The following is a 25140-nucleotide window of genomic DNA, read 5'->3' on the forward strand; positions in this document are numbered from 1 at the left end:
TTTAATTAACTAATTATTTAGCTATAACTGCAACAATAAGGTTCATGCAAACAAGGCTGCCACTGAATGCATAACAAAACATGAGCCATTGGAGCTTTACCAATGCATTGCTAAATTCAACTATGGAGCCAGAACTGTGTCGAACAGGGTCCAACGCATACTGTTCAGATGAATAAGGGGATGAGGGTGCAACATATTAAAGAAATAGGTCGCTCGATAATGACATTCCAGCAAATATCATCAACATCATTTCATTGGAAGCAAAGGTAAAGATGTGATGGTAAATTAAGATCAGTGGGCAACTCAGGGGTCTGAAAAAGTGCCTTAAACCTGCATTCTCTCTAATAGCCAGCAGGGGGCGACTCCTCTGGTTGCAAAAAGAAGTCTGATTGTATAGAAGTCTATGAGAAAATAACTTCAGAGCGTGTTTAAAGTTATATTGACATGCAAACATCCCACGTTTATCTGACATTCCCAACCATTTTACACATACAGTATCTCTCCTACAGTCTAGGCATACATGTGTAGAAACTAGCATTACTGATATCGACACAGACGCAATAGATTTCTCCAACCGTATGTTCAGTGTAAATAAAGGCTATAGCTTTCCTTCCTTCAGTTGCAAAGGACACTGTAAAATATCCTACAGTGCCCTTTAGAGGAGACACTGCATTCACATAAGTGACACACAGAACTGCATAGTCAGAGAAAGCCAAAGGCGGATATATGAGAACGGAAGGGGAAAAAGAGAAGAGAAAGACAAAACCAAATGAAGAGAGAGAGAAAACAGAGGAGGGAGAAAGAGAGAGAGAGAGAGAGAGAGAGAGCAAGCCAGGCCAGTTGACACTGATGAATCTGTCTCAATGCCACAGCACAGCAACCAGAAAGAGAGGACAAGGAGGATAAATGCATTGAAGGATTCATGTATGAGCCATTTTCAATCCCTGTTGAGACTGATTTAAGACGATGTGAGAATCTTTATGATGAAGCCGGTTCACACTTCTGTTTCATTCAATATCAGATCAAATGGCAGAACTAACACCCCTCAGGTCGCATCTGGCTTAACATTGTCAGGGCACTGAGTTTAGAGTTAATGCCCCTCTTTGGATTGGGTTAAACCTGCGCTGCTATTGTCAAAGTCAAGCTGCACTTATTGTAATTCATCCAATAAACATGCATCTTTCAACAAGGAGAGTAAGTTACGCTAGTGACATTTGTGAGGTGTTGTTTAGTTACGCTTGTGACGTGTTTTCTATAGTTAGGTTACATTGTTTCTGTACACGTTTTACTTAGTTTATGTACTATTTTAAGCCCAACCATGATGGTTTTCCTAAACCTAACTGTGGACGTTACCATAGTTTTGTTGCGTGGCGTACAAATGGCACGTGAAAAGCCTGAAATGCGTCCTCATGACACGCGGAATGTCATTGTAATGTCGTGCTATTTGTATGCCTTCCCATGAGATCGGGTTGATGCATGATGTAAGTCAAACCATGCCAAAGCACAACCCAACCTAAACCTATCATGTCCACTTGTGTCAAGATATGCACTTGCCAGACCTTTTCCCATGATGCACCGGGCTGACCCTCCATCTCCTCTGTCAGTGTGTCTGTATGTCACTGTCACCACACACACCCTGACTCACCAGGACAGGCCTGCTGACTGGCCCAGCAGCAAAAATAGAAACACACACATCGATGTGCCGCCTCACGCACACGAGGAGCCTCCCATCCTTCTTGCTCTATTATGAATGTCTTTGGTACACCTGTGAAACCTCTAGCTCCACAACATTTTCAGAGCTTGTACCTCCCACTTCCTCCATCTGCTATGCACTGTAGTGAAAACTACAGCGCAGCCCAAAAAAAGCCTTCCCAATTAATCATGATGTTACTGCCTGTTTCCTTCTGTGTGTGTGTGTGTGTGTGTGAGAGAGGTTACAGATGATCTACGTCCAAGTTAGTAGTCATGAAACAACAACAGAGAGACAGAGCGATTCATCTCAGTCCAACACTTCTGCAAATAAATGAATAGGAGATGAATGAAGAACTCTAAACCATCTGGCAAAAATCTCACTCACAAAAACTAGTGTGAGCACACACACTTTCTACGACGGATTCATCAGCTGTTACAACAGATTTGAAATGGTACGACTTAATAAAGAGCTTCTGATCTGGAGTCTTCTATTGTGCATTACAATGAGTGCAGCGCAGGTAATCCTATTGTCCCTGGTAATTTACCTGACTCTGCACTCTGATGCGGTTTGTAACGATGAGATCGAACTCTAACGTTGCTCCGTGCTCATTGTCTGGCTCGACTAAACCGCGCTAGAATAAAGCAGCAGGAGTCCCTCTTGCCCATAGGCAGCTGACCAAACACTTCTAATGTATACGCAGTGTTGTGTTGCATACTGATGAGACACATTGAACTTCAGTGAGCTGACCGGGGCTCCGCTGGGACACAAAGGCCGGCTCCGAGGCAGAAACATTATCGATCCGAAGTTAAGTGTTCTTCAACATCCTTATGAGATTTAAACCGAGAGCCAAGCTGCAATACACTGGTGACTGCAGAGGGGAAATACTATATGTTGCCAGTTAAGGCTCTGTTTTATTGTTTTGGAGTAGATAAACTGCACATCTTTTATGTGGTTTGTGGCTCATATGATTCCAGTGTGGGAATTGCTTCTCTCACAGTTTTCTCTCTTTTAGGTTTTTATTGCTGTGGGGGAAATAATTAGATCCGTGCTATCCTAGGATTAAAACCCTTTTATTGCCAAAACATCAGGGAGACGGGAAATAAAATAACCTGCTATTGAGATAAATGGCTCTACAGTTAGAACTTATAGAATAGGCTTTGTACAGGAAGTGATTCATTTTATACTCAACACAAGGACTTAACGCTGTAGAATGCATTGTGAACAAATTCTTTATGATGCAAATCTGCAACGTATCCTCATGTACAACGGTTCGTATGATATCTTTCGAAAAGTTATTCCTCATTTTTCTTGCATTCTCCTACAAATATCCAGCAACATGTGACGCATGTGTCAATTTAATTAAGGCCAAGGGCCTGAGGTAATAATTAATGCTGAATATGAATAATGAATAATGTTGTGGGTAGGGATGTGACGGTGAGGAAATTTTCCCACCGGTTAGTAAACTTGTGTCAACACAGGTGCTACTGATTACACCGGACATTTTACAAGAAAACATGACGCTCAATATGTGTAGCGCGGTTACTCTGATGTTTAACGTCGGGTGGCTGTGTGTCTGGTCTCTCCAGTCCAGCTTTCGCTACAGGCTTCCACCCGGCGCTGCTCCGCTGCGCACACCGGCTCTGACCGCTCCGTCCTCCGCACAGCGATTACCTCTTTAACGTCATGGTTCCCTTATAGCATTGGGTTTATATCTGAAATATTGCCAAATAGGCTCTTTTGTTTTCGCTTTGACACCAAATCCTCTGCCATCGTCTTGTCTTATCGGTCAACAATCTCTCATCCTGTGTGTGAAATCTGACTCCTGCTACTCTGAAAGTCTCCATATGGAGCAGACACTTCCACTTTGACTTTGTAGTGTCCGTTATCCAACTTTGTATTTTCAACACGGCGCTGACACGCCAAAATGAACTAAATGGGTTTTATTTCTGTAAAGAAAAAGCGAAACGACGGTGGGGGCGGTGGGTACGTAATGTAATCGGTGTATGCCCGACCACCCTGTAGCAACGGTAACACCGACTACTTCAGCAAGCCTAGTTGTGGAATTATTCCTTATTTCATGGGCTATTTTGGGATTTATCCATTATTATCACATAAAACAACAAAGCATTCGAATACTGATTTGGAGGCTGATTACCATGGCAACGGTCGAAGCATCGAAGCATTCCGGTCAGCCCTAGGTAAAATAACTCCTGGAGTGGCGTAACTTAAGTACGGAAATGACAAATAAATCAACATTGACTTCTGGCTTCACACGGGGTACAAACGCCGCTCTCCTGGGCGAAAGTCTGGTGTTTTTTGACCAACCCATCCACCCCGACCTTCTCCCTACACAGCGTTTGTCGCTAGTATATACAAAGTGCATTACTTTTCGTAGATATAGCTACAATGACAACAGCCTGAAATCTGTAACCTGTCATAATGTAATTATCCAATCCTTCACACAGTACTGTAGGTGTATTGCATACATTTCGACATTTCAGGTGAGCAAGTGTTACATTTTAGTTATACACCTTTAAATGAGACAGGGAATCTTTTAAAAGGGGTCAAGGTTTTCATGTGACAGTGGAGTACAATGAGGCTGTGGTAATTGGGCTTTAAAAACACATTTATTGAGTTGAGTTTTAATCAGTAATGCTACATCACTTTTCAGAGTAAACAAAGCGTGGCTTATACACTGCCTACTGTCGTCTCATCACATCACGTTGCAGAGAATTGGAACTGTTAATGAGCTTAATGTCAGCCTGTTTTCCTATGGGTTCATTTGGAATTAGTCTGTACTGACAGTCGCTGGCAGATTTCAGTATTAAAAAAACCAGACAGAATAGACATTAATATCTGTTTATTTACTGCATAAAATGTACCAACTAGACTGTTTTCATGCTTCTCTACGAGTCAAAGATCAAGATGTAGATCTCTCTTGAGTCACTAAATGACTGTAGGGTTTTCATGATTCAACCGCACGTCTGAATTTTCCGTTACAGGCCAGTTGATGCCCCTCATGTAAGATTAATTATGGTTAGATCTGTGAAACTTACCCCACAACATAGTTACAGTAGTTTTGATAAATGGTGTTTCCACTCAACACCCAAACCATCTTCCCAGAGTAATTAAACCCCATTCATCACCTGCTTTCCAAACTCACCCTGAAGACAGATTCCTTAGCTGTACAGCATGTTAAGAGGATCACACTTTCAGAAAATATATGTATATATGTATGTATGTATGAGGTCAATCCGTCATAATCACCCGGGAGCCAAAGGTCTTCTTTGAGCCATACAATGATTTATATTGCGATATATTGTACGTATATCAACCAATAAAATCATGATACACATTTCTGCGATATGACCCAGTCCTACAACCTATACTGTATATCATTCAATTCAATTTCAAGATTGTGAAATGTGATGTAAATATAAAACTAAAACAAATATGTGATGCGTAAGTGATGTTATGGCACAGTGTATGTTGCGTCCGTTGACAGAAATAAGTAGCTGGGGCCATGATTGTCTTGTCAGCTCCCATGTAGTTCATGGGGAAGTCATTAAAGTCTGGTATTTGATTTCACTGATCAGGCCAAATGGCTGGCCTGGAGGCCCTGTTCTCTATGTGTTATGTATGTGTGCTTGTCTGGCGAGATCTGGCTGGCTTGGATCATAGACTGTATATACTGTATAGATGGACAACGCATCTCCACTTCCTCCCACTGTACAAAACTAAGCCAAAATATCCCGTATACGGGAGCTGCCAATTTGAGATTTTGACGTCGTTTGGAGCCAGAGCCTGCGCAGTAGTTATCAGGGGCCTGGAGCCGCGGTAGCGAGGTCCCGCCCACACACCTGCCCGAGCCAATCACAAGCCGAGCACTGCCACAGCTGGTTAGTGTGAGCCACCTAGCTGCTACGTTAGCATCAAATAACTCATTAAAATCAAACTTATCAGAAAAATTACCACTTGAACATACATCAGCATGATAAGAACTACCTAAAATGACAGAAACCATCTTTTGGAACATTGTATTTGACGTGTACTTTGACTTTTTAGTTTGGTCCATGTCCCATCCACTAACATGGTGGGGGCAGGATTTATGACTTATACTGCAGCCAGCCACCAGGGGGCAATCGAGATGATTTGGCTTCACTTTTGGGGAGCTTTCATGTCGTCCATCTTTATCTACAGTCTATGGCTTGGACGTGTTTACAGACTCACAGTAGACGGCAGGCCAAGGTCCAAATAAACGTCTGTTCAGTCTACGCTACCTGATACAGTAAGTAGGCTGTTTAGCTGAGAAGACCGTTTTAAACCATCTTGCATTTCTGAATACAACTGAAATGACGGAGCTAGACAAAATAATCTAAACACCTACTGGATATTGATTTTAATTTGTTGGTAACTTGACAACAACCACAAACATTGGTACAGAGGTGAGACAAGCTAAAGAAGGTTAGTGGGACTCAAGAGTCAGCAGACAGGTATCAGTAGGCCAGAGGTACGGCAGCTTTTGAGACTCGGGTGTGGGAGAAGTTTGAGGAGATCACAAAGACAAACTTTCAGTTGGCCTTAGAGATGCTCCTACGACTCAGGAAGAGGAGGCAGGGCTTTGACCAGAATGTATTGGTAGATGGGGCTTGTGATGGTGGTAGGGGATTGTCACAGACGGTCAAACCTCACAGTCAGAAGGAACAATACAAATTCCATCCTTTGTAGATCAGCTCTTTACTCTTGCAAGGACACTGGAGAGGTCACAAGAGTTTGCTCATCCAGTCCACACATGTTTTGTGGACTTGGTAAAGGCTTATGTCTGTATCCTTTGAGGAGTAGCTGTGGGAAAATAGGGTGGCATGGAGCCATTGGGGAAAAAAGTTGTGTCCACATAATTGGCAGTAAGTCAAATGCATTTTCAGTGGGTGTTGTATTTAAAATTTGTTTGTGATTTTGACGGACAGAATCTCAAGGTGCAGCTGAGTGTCCAGGTTGGTTATCTCAGGATTGCTGTTTTCAGCAAAGTGGGAAACAAATAGAAAGAGGGTGATCACCTCAAAGTCAAGAGACCATGCTAGTCCTCCACCTAACCTGTCTTATTTGGTTAAAAGAACTCAGGTCCCTTTGCCCAGTTAGTACGGTTCGTTTGGGCTGTCAATCGAACCCTTGTGTGGACCAAACAGCTAAACCGAGACCACCCGAAAATTTTGCGGTTTGTTTGTGGTGTGAAAGCCATTGAACCAACCACAGGATTTTATGAAGCAGATATGTGATTTTGGCATGATTTCAAAAGCTAAACTACTAATCTGCTGATCGTGAAATCTTTTCTGGAAGCAATCTTATAATTGAGCTGTATAAGGCTGTATAAGGCTATGTATATAACCTTTTTATGCAAATCAACACAAATACATGTCAGCATGGCTACTTTTCCCTGATTAGTAGGTCAAATGCTGTTAAAATTGCTATGCTTGTATCTGACTCTGTACTTTGTCAGTTCATTAAGTCCATTAACTCTCACCTACTCTCTTGGGCTTTAGCTAGTGACTGGAATAATAAAATTGTGAGTACAAGCAGCCAAAATGACCTTCCTTTGTTAGGGTGTCTTGACCTCACCCTTGAGGAGAGGGTGAGGAGCTCGTAGCAGCATTACTGCTCCTTCACACTGGAAGGAGCCAGTTGAGATGGTCCGGGCACTAGGGTACCTCCTGGATGCAACCCTGTGAATGTATTCTGGGTAAGTCCGACAAGATAGGGACCCAGGGCAAGCACAGGAGATGCTGGAGAGATATACATCCTGTTTGGTTCATGAATGCCTCAGAATCGAGTTGAAGTATGTGGCTGAGGAGGTGGACGTCTGCCACTGCAGCTCTGACTCAGTTAGGCAGTAGAAATGGATTTTAATAACTAGTTCCTGCCTATCGAAGAAAGCTGGAAAGCAGTAGACACTGAAATAGTTATTGTGGCAGCAGCAGTAGTTAAGGTGACTGCAGTTGTTGGCTTCTGCCGGTAGTAATAGTCGTAGCGATATCATTAACTAGTAGAATTTTTTTGTGCACCTGCCCATGTTTATGTATGTAATATATATCTAATGAGAAATGTGATCGTGATAAGAGTAGTAATAGTATGGGGGTGTGTGCAGCGGGCAGCCGTGATGTTAGCCACAGTGACTCATGGGTAAATGAGATTAGTGCAGGCCTGTCAGTGGGAGAGGAATGTATTAAACAAGCAAAAGCCCGTAAGTGCTTTGTGGAAGCACGCGTAGCGGTTCATCACAGCTATAATAAAAGTGATAAACGGAGAGATGGAAATAACCCAGACTGGGGCCAAATGATCACTGCGGCCCTTAGTGGAGCAGCAGCACGCCGCTCTCTGGGCCTGGACAAGCCTTGCGCCAGATTAATTATTGAGAGGGGTTCCATATCAGCTTGGGAAACACCACATCAATAAATGATGGTGTCATTTTAAACTAGAGGATGGAAATTGCAACAACTAAGCAAATGGTCCTGAAAGGTTACTGCTTCTACGGTAGCGCCTGGTAACGCCGGTGCTCGGCAGTGCTTTCTTTTAGTTTCCATCCAGCTCTGAGCTCCGGGGTAGCAGGCGATTAAGTCGACGAACGGTTTACGGTGGTCTCAAACAACGCCCGGTTCTTTATGGCTCAATTGCAGTGTTGATAGTTAGCATATCTCAGCGCCTCGCTGCATGATCTTTATGCTGATTCTTCACTGTTCTTAAAGTTGCTGCCCCCAAGGCTGCCAGCAGCAAAGCCTGTAAATGGCTTACTATAATCTTATGATATGGTAATGTGTACTTTCCATACTCTGGAGAGCAGGCACAGAAGTGAAAGACCGTAGTGGATGCTCCTGTCAGTCAGCAGCTGAACGGTTTAAGAAGATTTACACTCAACATGAGTTCCCTGACAATCTAATAGAAGCAATAAATCAGCCTACAATGCCATCAGCACATAGGTTGAGTATTATTCATTGTTATGCAGGTACACATTTGGACTTATTTCAAAGTAATGAACAGAAGGTACCAACAACCTGGTGATGAATAGCAGTACCATGCATTTAAATAACCTGGTGATGTGCACTACAGGCTAAAGAAGGTTTCATTGGGTCTCTATCAGTAATTTTATAAATTCTCTTTATTAATGTGATGCTGTTTTCTCTTACATTTTTGGCTAATTCAGTGACAACTTAGAAGGACAGTTTGTATTTCAGCCAATTAAATCTATCATTAAATTCTAGTGTTTTCAAGAACTGTGGATAAAACCCTACTCACTGGTTATTTTCTGAGGATGACTCATACTACTGCTTATAGATTAGACTCCCTCCTCTCCATGCAAGTTCCAAATACTGTGAGATTGGATCTTTATTTGGCTGCACAGCCATTACTTTACATTTGGCTGCATGCTGGTGATTCATTCTAGCCGCACAGCACGGTGGCACGTATTTAAATTGCTCAGGCTATATTACTTGTTCCCGGATTTAACCTCAACATAACTCAGGAAACAACTGTGAAATTGAGAATGTCTGAATGTTCCTGGGCTTTCACACATGTAATTGCTTAAACATTTTATTTTAAGTATTTTGACTCTTCTTGAGCAGAATTTAAAAGTAATAAAACATTTTCTTTATGCTTCTGACTGCACTAATTGCAGTCACATTGGGTGTCTGACTCCAACTTTGACAGTCAAAGCTGTGCACAAGGCTTGCAGATAATAGTTTCTAAGAAAGGAATAGTTTGACATAATGCTTTCATACACTATCTTGCTGAGAGTTCGATGAGAAGATCAATACCACTCTCATCTCTGTGCACTATAGGGGGCCAGGAGGTGATTAGCTCAGTTTAGCACACTGGAAGCAGGTGTAAACAAACAGATTGAAAAAACAAATTACAATGTGTTAATTAGTGAGCTTTAGAGGTGTTGGTAGTCATTTTTTTCTTTAGACAGAGCCAGGCTAGTTTCCTCTCCTTCAGTCTTCATGCTGTGCTCGGCTAACCTCCTTCTAGCTCCATACTTAGCACACAGACATGAGTGATATATCCTTTCATCTAATTCTTTGCAAGAAAGTGAATCTTTGTGTTTACCAACAGGTTGAACTATTACTTTAAATTAGGTCAATTGATTGAAATATTTAATCGCGCGATTGTCCTTGGTTAATTGCGACTAATCGCATATTAATCTCACATTTTTTTTCTGTTCAAAATTAACCTTAAAGGGAGATTTGTCAAGTATTTAATACTCTTATCTACATGGGAGTGAGCAAATATGCTTGCTTTATGCAAATATATGTATGTATTTATTATTGGAAATCAATTAACAACACAAAACAATGACAAATATTGTGCAGAAACCCTCACAGGTACTGCATTTAGCGTAAAAAAATATTCTCATTAACATGGCAAACTCAAGCCCAACAGGCAACAACAACTGTCAGTGTGTCAGTGTGCTGACTTGACTATGACTTGCAACAAACTGAATGTGATTATCATAAAGTGGGCATGTTTGTAAAGCGGAGACTCGTGAGTACCAATAGAACCCATTTTCATTCACATATCTTGAGGTCAGAGGTCAAGGGACCCCTTTGAAAATGGCCATGCCAGTTTTTCCTCACCAAAATTTAGCGTAAGTTTGGAGCGTTATTTAACCTCCTTCGTGACAAGCTAGTATGACATGGTTGCGTTATTATTGCGTTAACTTTGACAGCCCTACTTTAAACCTTACTGTTTTCTAACATTACCATAAGATAGTTTCTGTCCCTAGCAGACTAGCGCATTGCAGAATGTAATACATCCGCGTGAAGACAGAATCTCCTTCAGAAAAACAAGTCTTAAAAAAAAAGAGCTTCTTAATGTACAATGCAATACCAACCCGAGAGACAACAACATGCTCTCAGCTTAATACACCTCTACATGGCCTTTTTATGTTCACTCTAAAAACCCTTTAGCTGCAAGATGGAAAGACAGCGATCCTCTTTAAAAGATTTTCACTGTCAGCAGGCTGCCATCTTATCGTCCTTGATCTCAACGCTGCTGGGGCTGCGTTCACAATCAGTGCTCAGTTGTGTAAATCCTTTCCTGTTTAGGTAGCAGCTCAGCTCTCCCGGGGGCTCCATTAGAGAGATGCCACGGTGGGAAAGTGGCCCTGAGAGAAGGTTACCCATAAGAGTTATAGGGGCAACCATACATAGAGTGCTCACTACTGCTTTAACACTATAACGGGTAAGGAAGGAAAAGAAAAAGGGGAGAAAAGGGGCATTGGACAGGAGAGAAAGTCATAAAATGGGGAAAAGAAGCTAAAGGAAAGGTGAATAGAAGACAGAGCAACAGTACAAAAGAAAGACATCAGTCACAAAGTGACTTGTTGTCCCAGTTGAGAAGTCTCTCAGGCTTTTCTCCAAGAAGAGGGCAGTGATGTGCATGGCATAAAAAGAAGCCAAACCACTGAGCACCTGTCCTCTCTGTCCTTCCTTTAACCCTCCAGCTCCAGGGACGGAGCAGTGCACTAGTACAATACGTCCTTGCATGCAAAGTCTTAAAGTTTTAGGTATAACAATTTTCAACCTGGATCCAGTCATATCCAACTGGCAAAGTTAGGCAGCAAGAAACAGTCTTGCAGTTGTTTACTGTCCCCGGACTCACATCAACGTCATTATGTGAACAGACGTAAAGTTGCAATGATGTACCGGCATTGCTCATGTAACTGTTGGCACATCAAAACCCTCTGACAACACGGCAATAAAGATCCAGGGCTCACTATCAAGGTATGAAAGCGAAAGTTTATGATGTGAACAAATCTTGAGCAAACAGCTACAAAAACAAACAATCAGAAGAGAGCAAGCGTCTTTCACTTCTACGTCTATGAACCGCGGCCATGAAATATGAAACAAAGTGGCAAGCAATAGAAAAAAAAGAAAAATTCAGTCCGGGGACATGTTTCAAAGTCAAGTGGGAGTGCTGCTGAATCCTCGCTCTCTGTGGAGAAAGGTAAGAGCCGCTGCCACGTCTGGCACTTATTAAACAATCTCTGCAGCAATGCACATTTTCTCTGTAGCCTCATAGTCTAACTGTAGTTATTTAAAAAAGCACACCCAGCAAGTAGAAAATGTCTTTACGGGACAAAATAATGATTTTTTTTTCAACTGGTATTTCAAACATAGGAGTATTTAAAAGTGGTAGATTTGATATTCAGATCATTAATATAGCAGCAAACAACTATTGTCTATGTAAAGATATAGAGGAGTAATGTCTACCTGAGCAGAGAATGAAGTCTCTCTCCCTCTGTGTGTGTTGTATTCCGAGTTTCTCTGTGGTTTGTTGACACTGCCGGGCTGGACGCACAAGCCTTTTAGTGCATGTGAGCGTGCCTCACTGGCTAGCTCACAGCCACCGCTCTGCACTGCTCTCATAAAGCGGTAACAGCTGATAACGCCATCCCAACTGACAGCGCCGTGGCGGAAGCATAGCACCTAGCCTGGTCTGGTCACATGACCGGAGCACAGCCAATAGGAACGCTCTCTCAATAAAATGACCTGTTATTGGTCAAAGTCTCCTGTCACGGGCTAGATTTCTTAAAGCCTGAAAACAGAGCCATGAGGAGGTGCAGAAGTCTAGTTATCTCTCAGAACACTTGAATTACAATATGCTGAAAGGTTATTATGGAATTTCTGCCCAATGATGCCAAAAATATACTGCCTACTGACACATTAAGGAATATGTTAAGACAGTTTGACTTAATCTTTTTGAATGCATGAAACACAACTTCATTGTTCTACAATACTTTGTTTCAGGTGAACATCAGTCAAGAGCAATTGTTCAGAGTTTCTTGGTGCCGAGACAGTACCTTCCATCTACTGGTTTCTGTAACAGATGCATTGTCAGCTGTATTTGAGAATGCTATTTTTACCTATACGTCCTGCTATTGTTGATCGATGCAACATGACTGGTATGACATAGACAGTTACACCAAGGACAGAACATACAGAATCAATAAAAGGGCACATCCAGGTGTATATCATAACGCAGTCTCCTCCAGCAGAGACGTTAGGTAACACCAGGTCCAGCTAAGAAGTTACACTTTCTTCTTTTTCTTGTTAGTTACATTTGAAATGTCTTATTTCATGCTATTTTAGCTTATAGCAACCAAAACAGATAATCTAACAATACATGACTTGGAGATAAATCTACACGCTGCAAAAGGAAACGTGTAATACAGGTATATCTTGAATGTTTTAGATTAATTATTTGAATTTTAATATCTGAATATTGAAATTTTATTTTGTGAATGCAGTTAAAAGGTATGAACTTAAATTTGTTTTATTACATTCATCAGTCTGCGAGCATCAAGCGCAGAAATACTATAACGGAATCAAATATATACTCTGTAGTAAAACATTTATATCATACAGTATATATCAAAATATATACGGTATAATTTCATGTATATTGCAGATCAACAGTGATGTCATTGTCAGTTAAAAAGCGGTGAAGTCGACTATGTCCTCAAGATAATACTGACTTGTGATTTTTCTCCCATTAATCTATTAGCGTCATTCTGAACTGAGCCTTTTAAGAAATGAGGAGACACTCTAAATTGGATCCACTAAACTGTGCCAAAAATGTGGAACATTGCTCCTGATCACAGGAGACGTTCTGCAAATAGAAATGTAATGTTCTCCACGCTTTCATTTATTAGTCTGAGGGTTTCTGCATGAGACCTTACTTTAGCCTTAGAGCTTAGTTAGACTATATAACTGCAATTAGGCAACTTAATTCAGCAATTCCTGTTGGCTGGAGATCCAAGACGTTTGACCAAACTTGATTTATGGTGTGGTAGGATAATATATTTTGTCATTGTATCACTGCAAACACACTCCTTTAAACCTGCTCCAATAGAAAGCTCATCACAGCGGAGCACGCTAAGGGCTCACACTCAAATAAATATCAGGTAAACAAGAAAATAACCCATCACTCATCTTCAGTTCAATTATGTTGACAGTATAATATTGTCTTGCATGCATAATGAGGGTAAACTGGTTCATCTAAGAGCCTCTGTGATTGTGACAAATGTGAGACGAGAAGTGCTCAACAAACTGATGTGAACTTTGCAACCGCAGCTTTGAGTACAAGGTTGTAACGTTCGTCGTAACTGTATCATACTTGTGTTAAAATAATATATTTATGAGTAAGTATAGCCATCAATGTTGGTGCTTGCAGAATTAATATTTGAGTGCTTATGGTCTGCACAGATGGAGTATTTTGCTGGGGAAAAAGGGGCGTCTTGTTTACCCTGCTTGCCCGTTTCCTACACCGCTTCCCAGAGAAATAGTGACTTAGAAATAGATGGATGATTCTGGCAAACATCAGGTACAACGGTGGGTGATGAATCAGCAAAATAACAGAACCAAATATTAAAGTAGAGAGAACTTTTGACGGGAGCTACATGTCAAAATGTGTAGATTAAAACTTTGGATGAGTATTAAAAAGTAATGTTACATCCAGAGAGACGGTGTAATTAAAATGTGTCAGCTTTCCTAAAATGTGTAGTTCCACTATAAACAACCCAGTGTTTCGATTTGGATGACAAGTGCTCGATAAACAAAGCTATGTTCTAGATTTAAAAAAGAGAAAAGAGTCTACAGCCACGCTAGCAGCTCTAACCTTTGCTAATTAGCACCACACACTAAGGACTCTAAGGATGATAGGAATGTAGTTTTGCAGGTATTTGGTCATAAACAAAAGATATTGGACAAATTGCCATTTTTTTACATGATGTTACAGATGAAAAGTCAGGGATCACCAAAGTTATTACAAATCATCCTGACTGTCTGAACTAAATTTCAGGGCAATCCATCCAATATTTGACAAGATATTTCACCCGAAACCACAAATGTGGTGCAGTTCTTTCTACAGTATGTATTATTAAGGACACCAACAACTTGTGCGCTTGGCTGGCCCAAGGCGGGTGGAAAAAATACACAGCAGAAAGCAATACAATGCAGAAAACGTCTGATCTTTATACCTTCAGACAAGGTCAAACTCAGTTTTAACCTCATCAAGTCTACACAAACTTGAACCAGACCAGAAGGACCATTGAGAAATATTTTACTGTAGAGTCTGACAGCTTTGTGCTCAGCAAATGACAAGCAGTTCTCCTGGAAATCACAAACCAAGAAGAACTAAAAAGAACCAATTAAAAAACAATCACAATAACTGAAGCAAAACTTTAGCTGCTGTGTAGGGCGGCGTAAATCTGAAATCTGAAGACATGTATAAAGGAGACAACTAAAAGCCTTTGCAGGGCAGTGCTGCTCACAATATTTAATAAAACATCCATTTAATCATAGAGCAGCACCAATTGGAAGTTCGGTGGTTCGATCCCGGGCCCCTCGGTCACGTGTCGATGTGTCCTTGAGCAAGATACTTAACCCCAAATTGCTCCCGAAGGCTGTTGCATCGGTGTGTGAATGTGTATTTAGATTAGATCCTGATGAGCAAAGTTGGCACCTTGCATGCCGTCAGTGTATGAATGGGTGTGAATGGGTGAAGGCTGACATGTAGTGTAAAGTGCTTTGAGTGGTCGGAAGGCTAGAAAAGCGCTATATAAATGCAAGTCCATTTACCATTTTGACCAAGACTTGTTCATTCACGCAAAGTGGCAGAAATTAGTGATTTAAGTACTGAGTGACTAAACTGAGGTAAATGCCCAGAGGTCACTTTACCCAACACCTACTCAGCTCCCTAGTCCCTATAATGGCAGCCCATTTAAGAGATTAACTCAAGGAGCACTGCTATTACATAGACGTTATTACTTGGCTGAGCAACCATTTGGCTCACCGTGAAAAGGTGAGCGATAAGACTTACTGCGAGAGATTGTGGTTGAATCAGTGAGAGAACAACCCAGTATTACACCATTTTGAAAAAGAGAGGGAAGAATATGCTACAAAAAGATTTGACATGACCACAAGACACAGCTTTAGTTTGTAAAAACACACATATTTCTCTCTGGAAAGACCTTGGCAGCACGCTATAAGCACTGCCTTAGGGCAGGACTGTAACAAAAGGCTTTGCGCTCTGACACCGCAGACAGCGGTTTGTTCTGTCAAAAGTGCTAACGGCCGATATTGTTGCCCTGACCGAGCAGACAGCAGGTCAAACGTGTTACTGATCGCGGCCCATGATAGAAGGAGGCGCCCTGCATCTGCTGCGCTTGCACCCAGACAAGGATTCGGAAGGACGCTGTTGTGTTTCAGAGCTCACACACACACACAGCAGGCACTTAGGCTCAGCTATCTTACAACCACACACATGTATACGTGCACACACACACACACACACACAAACATGCACAAGGTTTATCATTATCTCATTGCATCAAAGTACCAGATGGTGTGCACACGCAGACAGACGTGCTCTCAGACGATGTAGAGGCAACATATCAGCACACAAAAAGGTTTTTCATTATCTTCCCTCATACTCCCACCAGAATGCACCATGAGCACACTTGTGCATTGGATGAATTGGTTTATTTCCTTTGGGGACAATGTGACCGTCAGTGTGCTGTCACAACAGTCAGGATGCTGCCAGAATGGTTTTGTGAATAGAAAACTGAGCCCAGAGCAGCAGTAAAACAGATTCTCACTAGTACCCATGTGTTGATAAAGGCGAGCAGGGAAACCTGAGGAACATCAAGGTACATCTTTGACAGTAAGGGAAGAAAGGAGCACCTCAGCTGATCTTAACATCCAGGATCATACACCTAAAATAGAGCACAAAGAAAAGAGGATAGCACTTTGTCAGGCACTGTTGACTGAAGCAACTTCACGCTGAGCTGTCTGAGCCATCTTCCTTACAGTTGGGGTCATTATTGTGGGTGGATGTGTTGAGAGAAAGGGCTGAGAATGCTGCACTATGTCTTGAACCACATCCTTCTTACTACAAAAAGACAAACTGTGAATCATGTTGGTTGCCAGGATGAAAGTGTTTTTTATGTGTGTGTGTGTGTGTTTGCCTCAGTATGTAAGTATGTATGCATCTCGCAGAGGCTCTGACCTCCGCATACACTTGCTCAGCGATCATGTGATTCGCAGGAACGAAGCCAAATAAGGAAAACCGTTTCAAAGGAGCCTTATTTTTAAGCATTCTGTATTATTTTTCTTCAGTTTACTTTCCATCTTGTTCACTTAGTTTAAAGTAATTTACTCAGATCCCCTCTTGTTTAAAAATGAATCCTTACATGCCAACTATTTCCATTTACACAAATTAGCATAAACTATTCATTGTTGAGCAAAATAAATTGATATTTAATTTGCATTTCCACAGAGCTAAATGGATTATTTATATTGTTCATAATAAGGCTGAACAATTTAGAAAAAAATATCTAATTGCGATTATTTTGACTGATATTGCAATTGCGATACGATTTGCAATATTGGAGGGAATGAAAATGTTTACATCATTATTCTTATTTTCATTGAAAAACATATTAAAATGATTATGGTGTGATTTTTGCGGTAATCTGTACCAAACAAAGATGCTTTCTTTAGTCTGTAGAACATTATGTGTAGGCCAGGACATCTCTGCATCACCACAATATTTAATTTAAAATGGTATTTGACACACATTTCACCTTTGAGAAATAGCGCGCCTCCTGCGATTTGAAAATTGCAGAACACCATATTGCGATTTCGATAAAATTTCAATTAATTGTGCAGCAAATGCCTACCGAGAGTAATTTTATTATTTGCATAATTGCCCACACAATTTGCTCACAGAGAAAATAGCCACTATGAAGGCAAACCATCTCTATTTGAACACCTTTATTTACAACTGAAATGACAGATGGTCTATTCATGAGCAGCAGTTTTATACAGTAAAGTGACAATTTTCTTAATTACAGATTAGAAGACTGTCTTTGTCCAGAACGTTACATTTGACATTTATATGTAAATGCTCTCATTCATAATATTTATATGAACTCTTTATTTGTGAAAATCTAATGCTTTGTTTGGAAAGCATTTCTTTTTATAACCCTGCTCTACACACAATACTACGCTACTGTAGTTTCCATTGTTTTAACCTGCAGGCATGCACAACACTCTGCTGTATTCATCTCAGCCGTATAACCTCAGCACATGAGCAGTGATTAACCACCCACACAGGACCTTTAACACTGAATATGCACAAACGTGAAAACACAGCTTGGAAGTGTAGCGTTCAATATAAAATGCTGAACCTCATGGAGGGACTGAAATAAGAAAATGGAAAATAACTATAGTAGTAAATCATAAGAAACCCCTGCTCCTGCAGCGTGCACTGGAAAGACCAGTGCAAAGTTGCATCAGGACATTGAGGGTGTATCCAAGCACACGTGGTATTTTCATTCATATACTCACCGCACCAGAAGGGTTTGTTTAATGGAAAATAAATAAATCAATGTGTGTAATGATTAATCCAGTCACAGTGGCTCTTGACAAAGTGCAGACTGTAAGAAAGGCAATATGGGAAAACACCACAAACATTCTCTTAACCCCGCTAGCACCGCTTGCTAATGCCGCTTGCACTGTTTGGATGTTTGGGAATGAGGTGCGCTAAGACGGAAATGGTGAAACAGACGTGCCATGGTAATTTCAAAATAAAAGTGTATCTTAAAGATGATGTATATGTATCAATGTTTTCATTTATGCATCGATGATATTGGATCGTTGATCATTGAATCGATCCATCGATCCAGAGCGATGGATTCCTTAGTATACAGTAGAGCTGAACAGCTGAAGGCAGATGAGCAAAGAGAAGTTTTAAATTCTGAAGACAGTATGATGATCGCCTCTGATCTGGCTGTTTCAATGTAAACAGCAGAAATGATAACAGGACAGCTGACTTTCTACTTTCTCTACAACTAGACAGTGAGTGTGTATAAGAAAAGCAGTCTTCCTGATTGAAATTTGGATATTTCTACAACAGCCCTTAACAAGTCCCATCACAACTGAGCTGGGAACTGGAGGAGTTTTTTGGAAACTTTATTTCAAAGTTGAAATCTATTAGAGACAAGGGGAAAGCTCCTGTTGTCAAAGCGGGTGTCTGCAGGATAAAAAAGCACTAGAGGCTCTCTTTCCTCCCGCTGAGCTGTTATCCACATCTCCAACCTCCAACCTCCAGTCTCTAAAGTCTGCTCCGTCTGCTGAAGGGCAGAGCTCTGAAAGTATAACCTCTTCAACCAGGCTATTGGAGTTTTTCAAATGATCTATTTTAAGATGAAACATGTACTTTCTTCTCTGGATTTCTATCCATCATTGTCTATTTGAACAACACACAAACACTGTCAGGTGTTTCCTCTGGTTTCTGAAGTATTTAACAGTGGGAACTGATGATGCATGAAGGGAAGAAGAGCACACAAATGACAGTGAGAGAAGAAGCCGTGTCTCTGATTCAAAGTAATGGCATAAACACAGACAGCAGGGTCAGTGCATAGCAACCACATGGGAAGGCATATAAATAGCACGACATTACAAGGCCATTCCCCGTGTCATGAGGACGCATTTTATGCTTTTTGCATGTCATCTGTACGCCACACAGCAAAACTACGGTAATGTCTGCTGTTAGATTTAGGAAACAAAACACTTAGTTAGGTTTGGGAAAAACATGCTAGGCCTTAAAATAATTAAACTAAGTAAAATACGTACAGTAACAACGTAACATGAGTACAGAAAACACATCACAAAAGTCACTAAAAAACACGTGACAAACGTCACTAGCGTAACTTCCAAACATGAATCCATCCACCTCACCTCCGGCCCATCATAGGCAGTCTTTCTAATTTTTTACTCTACGTCACTAGCTCTGAGCGTAGCACATTTAAGCAGATGTGTTTACATTGCAGTCACAGACTACATGGCGTGCAAATGACACGCCCAAAGCAAGAAAGGCGTTCTTATTGCACACTTAATGCCTTGTGCATTATCGTGTCATTCATACGCCTTTTCGTGCGAACGGGCTGGCGCATACAGAGCACTGGAGGATGGAGAAGTATATTGCTTCTGCCTAACATGTTCTAACTGAAGACTAGAGAAAAAAGTCATTTTATTTACTTTAGACGGATTGATCCTTATCCTACTAAACCAAATCCCCCGAACAGGGACACAGCCAGCTGTCTTTTATCCAACACCTCACGGTACAATTTATACTCCGGTGCAGTCACATTAAAGCCTGTAGCGTCTAAGTGTTAGCAGGTGCACATGCACGCAAAGCTAATTTTTTGGAGTACAACATCAACATTCACTGACTTGAATTGACGGCAAAGCACATTAATTTCACAGATTTGCACCAGCGCTCTGAGATGAGTTCTTTTATTGCCTTTCTTTGCCGCTCTAGTCGTCCTCCAGCTCTGTCACATTACATCTCCGGCGTCACAATCAAACACCTCTGCGAACCACCTCCTATAACTAGAAGAAAGTCCAGTCACATCATGTCAATATATTCAGCCTGCTGCATACCATTAGTGGAAGAGCTTTTGAGGAGCACTCACCATGTCTGCTTAGCAAAAGTAGAAAGTTTAGAATTTCATCAAACTTTTTTTTTAAAGAAGTACGTTTGCTGATCTGTTTGCCCTCAATGAGTTAAATCTGAAAGATACATGTTTCCATCTAGATGAAAAGATAAAATGATGTGCTGAAATTCAAAAAATAGATTTCAAAAAAAGTTCTATCATTCTATTAATGCGGGGAGAAAGGCACGGAGATGTGCGTCCAGAGAACCAGATTACATTAAAATAATCATGAAAAACTACATCAAGGCTTCAGGCTGTGTTACTAAATGTCCTCTAGAGACACATGGTGAGAGAATTTGATCAGCTACTAATCTGAGATATCACGCTAATGTACAGCTCCAGAAACAATGAACGAGGCCAAATTCTATAATAATTAAAAAGATCATAAAACATGCAGCAGAACAATAACATCGATGTACACATTAAGACGTATACAAAGTCTGTCTCATAAGACAATGTACAATACACATTAGAAGGTAAACACTTATTAGATCTACAGTTACACTGATATGAGGAATGCTGATTTAATAACAATATGCAGTATGAAGAAGTTAATTTATTGGAAATATTTTTAATAGTTAATAATAGAGAAGTCAGTCTTCAGAAACATTATTTAAGCAAAAATGACTCATAGTTTTAACATTTTGGTGCATATTAAAAGAACAGTATGCAGCATTTTAGGGGACAACCGTGGTACAGCCAGCCGCCTTCTGACTTCCTAAAGTAGTGTTATTATGGTATGGATGGCCTCTTAGCGAGGCGAACGGTGTTACCACGGTTTTGCACTCACATTTCTGCAGTCTCGGAAAGGGAGGAGTTAGTGAAGGAGTACTCAATACCACCACTAAATGCCCTTGGATACTACACACTGTACCTTTAAGAGACTTTACTTTCATACTGGCAATATTTTTGCACTATCATGTCATTTCAGTAAATTATTTCAATTCAGTATTTTTTGTTTTGTAATGAATCTAAAAAAAAAAAGTATATTTGTTAAACCTTATATTGAGTGGTGTGTATCTGCCTTTACCCTCGTCTGTGGGACGGCAGAAGACATCGTCCCTCTCCCCTCTTCCTTCACTAAATCATAACAGCTTCCTATATTCTGTCATGGACAGCCGACTGGGAAACACATCGCTGGAGGCTATGTAAATGACAAACCTCAAAGATAGTGTTTGCTGGCTGTGTACAACAATCGCAGTTGGCCTGCAAAGTACCAGGAGGAATGCAAAGGAAGCCAGAAAATGAGTTTTGCTGAGTCATTAAAATGCAATTCAGTTGCAACACAGCAAGTGTGCCAAAAATAAACACAGATATATTCTGCAGCGTTCAGCTGACTCACGGCAATGCCAGACAAATTAAGAAAATCCAGCATATTACACCTGTCAGTCACACCAACAGCTCAGCTTTACACGGAAGGACTGAAAACATCATCTGCTAATGGATGATAGAGTGAGAGAGTGTTAGTCCAAATGAAATTAGTTTTTGTTTTTGTCTGCTACAGCATACCGCTCTGTAAAAGGTCCCATTTTTTTTCCATAGACGGTGTTACGTGACTGACAGGGTCGGCATGAATCTCTCTCGGATAAATCATCAGTACAAAAGATTATAACTGCGATAGAAAATATCTGGTAGTTTGTTAAAAAAAACAAAGCTACAAGCTTGTGTACATAAAAACTTCAAGGTAGATGTTAACCACAACACCTGAGTTGCATTTCGGCAAAAAAACAAACATCCAATCACCGAGCTTAAAATCTGATGATGGTGTTGAGAAAACTGAAAACAAAATCTGCAGCTTAAATCAGTTCACTTTTTTACTGCAATACACAGTAATCTAGTTGAGCTCCTGTAAGCGAGATAACACCGAATGTACTGAAGATTGTCTGTGGTGGATGTGTTGTCAGGCCATATGACTTCCCTCATAAAGGTGGACTCCCAGCTTTGAGACAAAACTGGAAATGAAACAAACAACCAAATTATCTGGCCACATAAGGTCAGCAACATTAGCTGTCCGTCTATGTAAATGAGGAACTTGTTTCCATGAAGCCAATCAAATTGCTTCATTTTACACCATATTTGGTTAGCAGTAACGTTACTGTTCCGTAATTGGTAAATTAAATGATGCAGAAATGTACTCGCATTGTGTGGCTATTGGCCAAATGCAGGAAATAGCATGGTTTGCATTGTAAATATAAACGACAGGAGCTAACATGGCTAGCGTGCTAATGACAGCACTCCGCAAAGTTGTTAATTATACAGCGTGAGAGGTCAACCCTAACCCTAACCAACCCTTTCTCTCAAACTGGCTCAAACATTGGAGAACCTTGCTATTTTGCATGTCAAAGTTAAATCAGATTGAGGCAGGTCAATTTGCGACCGGAAGTAAATGTGTCTCGCGCGTTCCACATAGAAATGAATGGGGTACAAATTTCGGCACTGACTGCGCCATAACAGCCAGACTGCAGTCTGCTGCTTCATAACTTAAGAGCCACAGTCAGGCCCACATTAGCTTTCCTGCTAAAGCCTCCCTCTTATCTGACTTACACACATAAACGCATCTTGTCCTGCACCTCGGCTTGTTGGAAATCCACCAGTGAGAAGTGCACTGCGAGCAATAGTTTGACAGCTAGATACGTTGATTGATTAAAAGATGCATTGATGTTTCCCCACCACATTTTTGCAGAACTATATGCATAAGAAGGTGATGCATACGATCATTTCAGCTGACAAGCACGGCTGATTGCTTGCTAAAGTGAACTGACATACATCTGCCCAGTCTTTGCAATAATCACAAGGTAGCTTTGAAATATCGCTGAATCTCCTGGCTTTTTCTTATCTAACATCATCATTTAAAGTAAAGATTTACAACTGTGGTCAAAAAAGAAGCAAATTAGGCTGGCAAGAGGCCTTACTATAGACAGCAGCACATTTATTTTACCCCAATCACCACGCTAGTCTCTGGGGCCGGTCAATTCCAGGGTGCAAGGATAATAAGCATAAAACTGCTCTCATTTAATGACAGTGGAGCTGGAGAGGCTTCTGGGACTGGGACACACGGAGAGAGAGAGAAACAGAGAGAGCAGCACTGTCTCTTAAAAATGATGGACCTATACAACGAAACTGCATTGTGAATTACGTTTTGAGGGAAACGTATTTTGTTGCAGATTCAATTTGTTTTTGACGTATCACAAATACGTTTCTAATGATAGTCTGAGTAGGGAGGAGTTCGGGGTGGTGGATGGGTCAAACAAACATTGGACTTTCCCCCAGGAGACCGCTGTTCGTGTCCCGTGTGAAATTTACAACGTGAATAATCTCTATAAACATATTCTGCACATTGGAAAGTTTGGAAGTGTTCTGGTTTTCGTTTGTAGTCTGAGTAGTATTGATCAATCACGTTGGAGCAGGCTTTGGTTGAATGCAGGTAAACAGTGCGTACAAAGAGCAAAAGAGGCGGAACGCATCGGCCGAAATGCGAGGATTTAGCTTTTTATTGGTTTAAAATTAGCTTGTAAACTGGCCACTTGTGAAACAATCTGGTCGTACACGTCGTCTCTCAACTCCAACTCCAGTCTCGCATCTCAAATTGCCAATCGGACTGTAAACAAATAGCAGCGCCCGGATATCCGCTGGCTACACCGGAACCACAGAAATATACACCATTGCCCCCGGAGGCTTATCCGCCGTCTGACCTGAAGCTGTTGGGTTTCGAGATTGCGTATAATGCAGTTTAGCTATATGGGATTAACTGACTGTATGCGTGCACGGACACAAAAACATACAGATGCAAATGAGCACACACATAATGTACACTGACACTTATGAGAAAGTACTGGGATTAAAGGAAGATAATGAGTAAGTCCTCCGATTCCTGAGAGTTTCTAGAAGTTATTGGGAGGTTAATGGTTTTATTTCAAAGAAATAAAGAGAAATGCTTGAGGCTGACATTTAGGAGAAAGGTAATATTTCAATTTTTAAAAGGAATTATTTTTATTATATTACCTGTTGTTAATTAATATCGGGAGCAAACAGCAGCCTGTGACAAGGACAGCAGCGTTGCTGCAGCATTCAGGATGCCGACACACAGCGGCGGAGACAATTAGCTGCAGAGATTCAGTGAGCCCAGGAGAGGACAACCAGGAGTCGTTCTTATTCCTGTCACACAGCCCGCAGCTCAACAGCACACTCCTCACACATAAACCACACTGGGGAAGGAAGAAAAGCTTCAGCCGTGATTTAGATTGTTTATATTTGGGCCCAACGACATAATGTCCGACAAGACAGACAGGTCAAATAGGGGATGCTTTCACAAAGCTGCAGCAGCGTACTTCTACGAGGTTTTCTGTCTATTGTTGTAGCTTAGCCTTCTAACCTTGTAAAGTTTTTATTTGTCATTCAGCTAATAATGACTGACTGACAATTTACAAGACTGCTGGAGTGCAGCTTGATGCAGGAGGTCTGACGAGAGCTGGATATTTAATTTGGGGCAGCATTTAAAGGCGCACTCTCACGCTGGCTCATTTCACAGGGCACTGCCCGCTGCCCCAGTGTGAGCTAAGCTTCCTCGGAGGGCACATGCCTGGCTAATGCCAGCAGCATCCGTGCCAGCTTCCTCTCGTAGGGCATTGTAAGCGGCGCTAACATGGGCAAACAGCACAGCACAGGCAACCTCAGCCAACATAACGTCCAACACAACCGAGGAGCGAGCAATCCATTTCCCCGGAGTATGTGTCTTTACTGAGGCAGGAGGAGAAATGAGAGGGATAAAAAAAAAGGAGAGGAAACAAACAGTTTGAAGGGGATTTAAGAGATAGAGCGATGGTATGAGAGGATTTGCATCTTTATTACAAATAGACTTGAATGTGGTTCAAGAGGCAGCATGGCTTTGACCATT

The 25140-nt window shown here is 41.2% G+C and overlaps 1 protein-coding gene across 1 annotated transcript in view; it reads right to left on the reverse strand.

Moving 5' to 3' along the window:
• frmd5b (FERM domain containing 5b) overlaps positions 1 to 25140 on the reverse strand; it is a 75024-nt gene that overhangs the window by 21444 nt on the left and 28440 nt on the right. The window lies entirely within an intron of this gene.

This window comes from Sebastes fasciatus, chromosome 2 (assembly GCF_043250625.1).
Source record: "Sebastes fasciatus isolate fSebFas1 chromosome 2, fSebFas1.pri, whole genome shotgun sequence".
NCBI lineage: Eukaryota > Metazoa > Chordata > Actinopteri > Perciformes > Sebastidae > Sebastes > Sebastes fasciatus.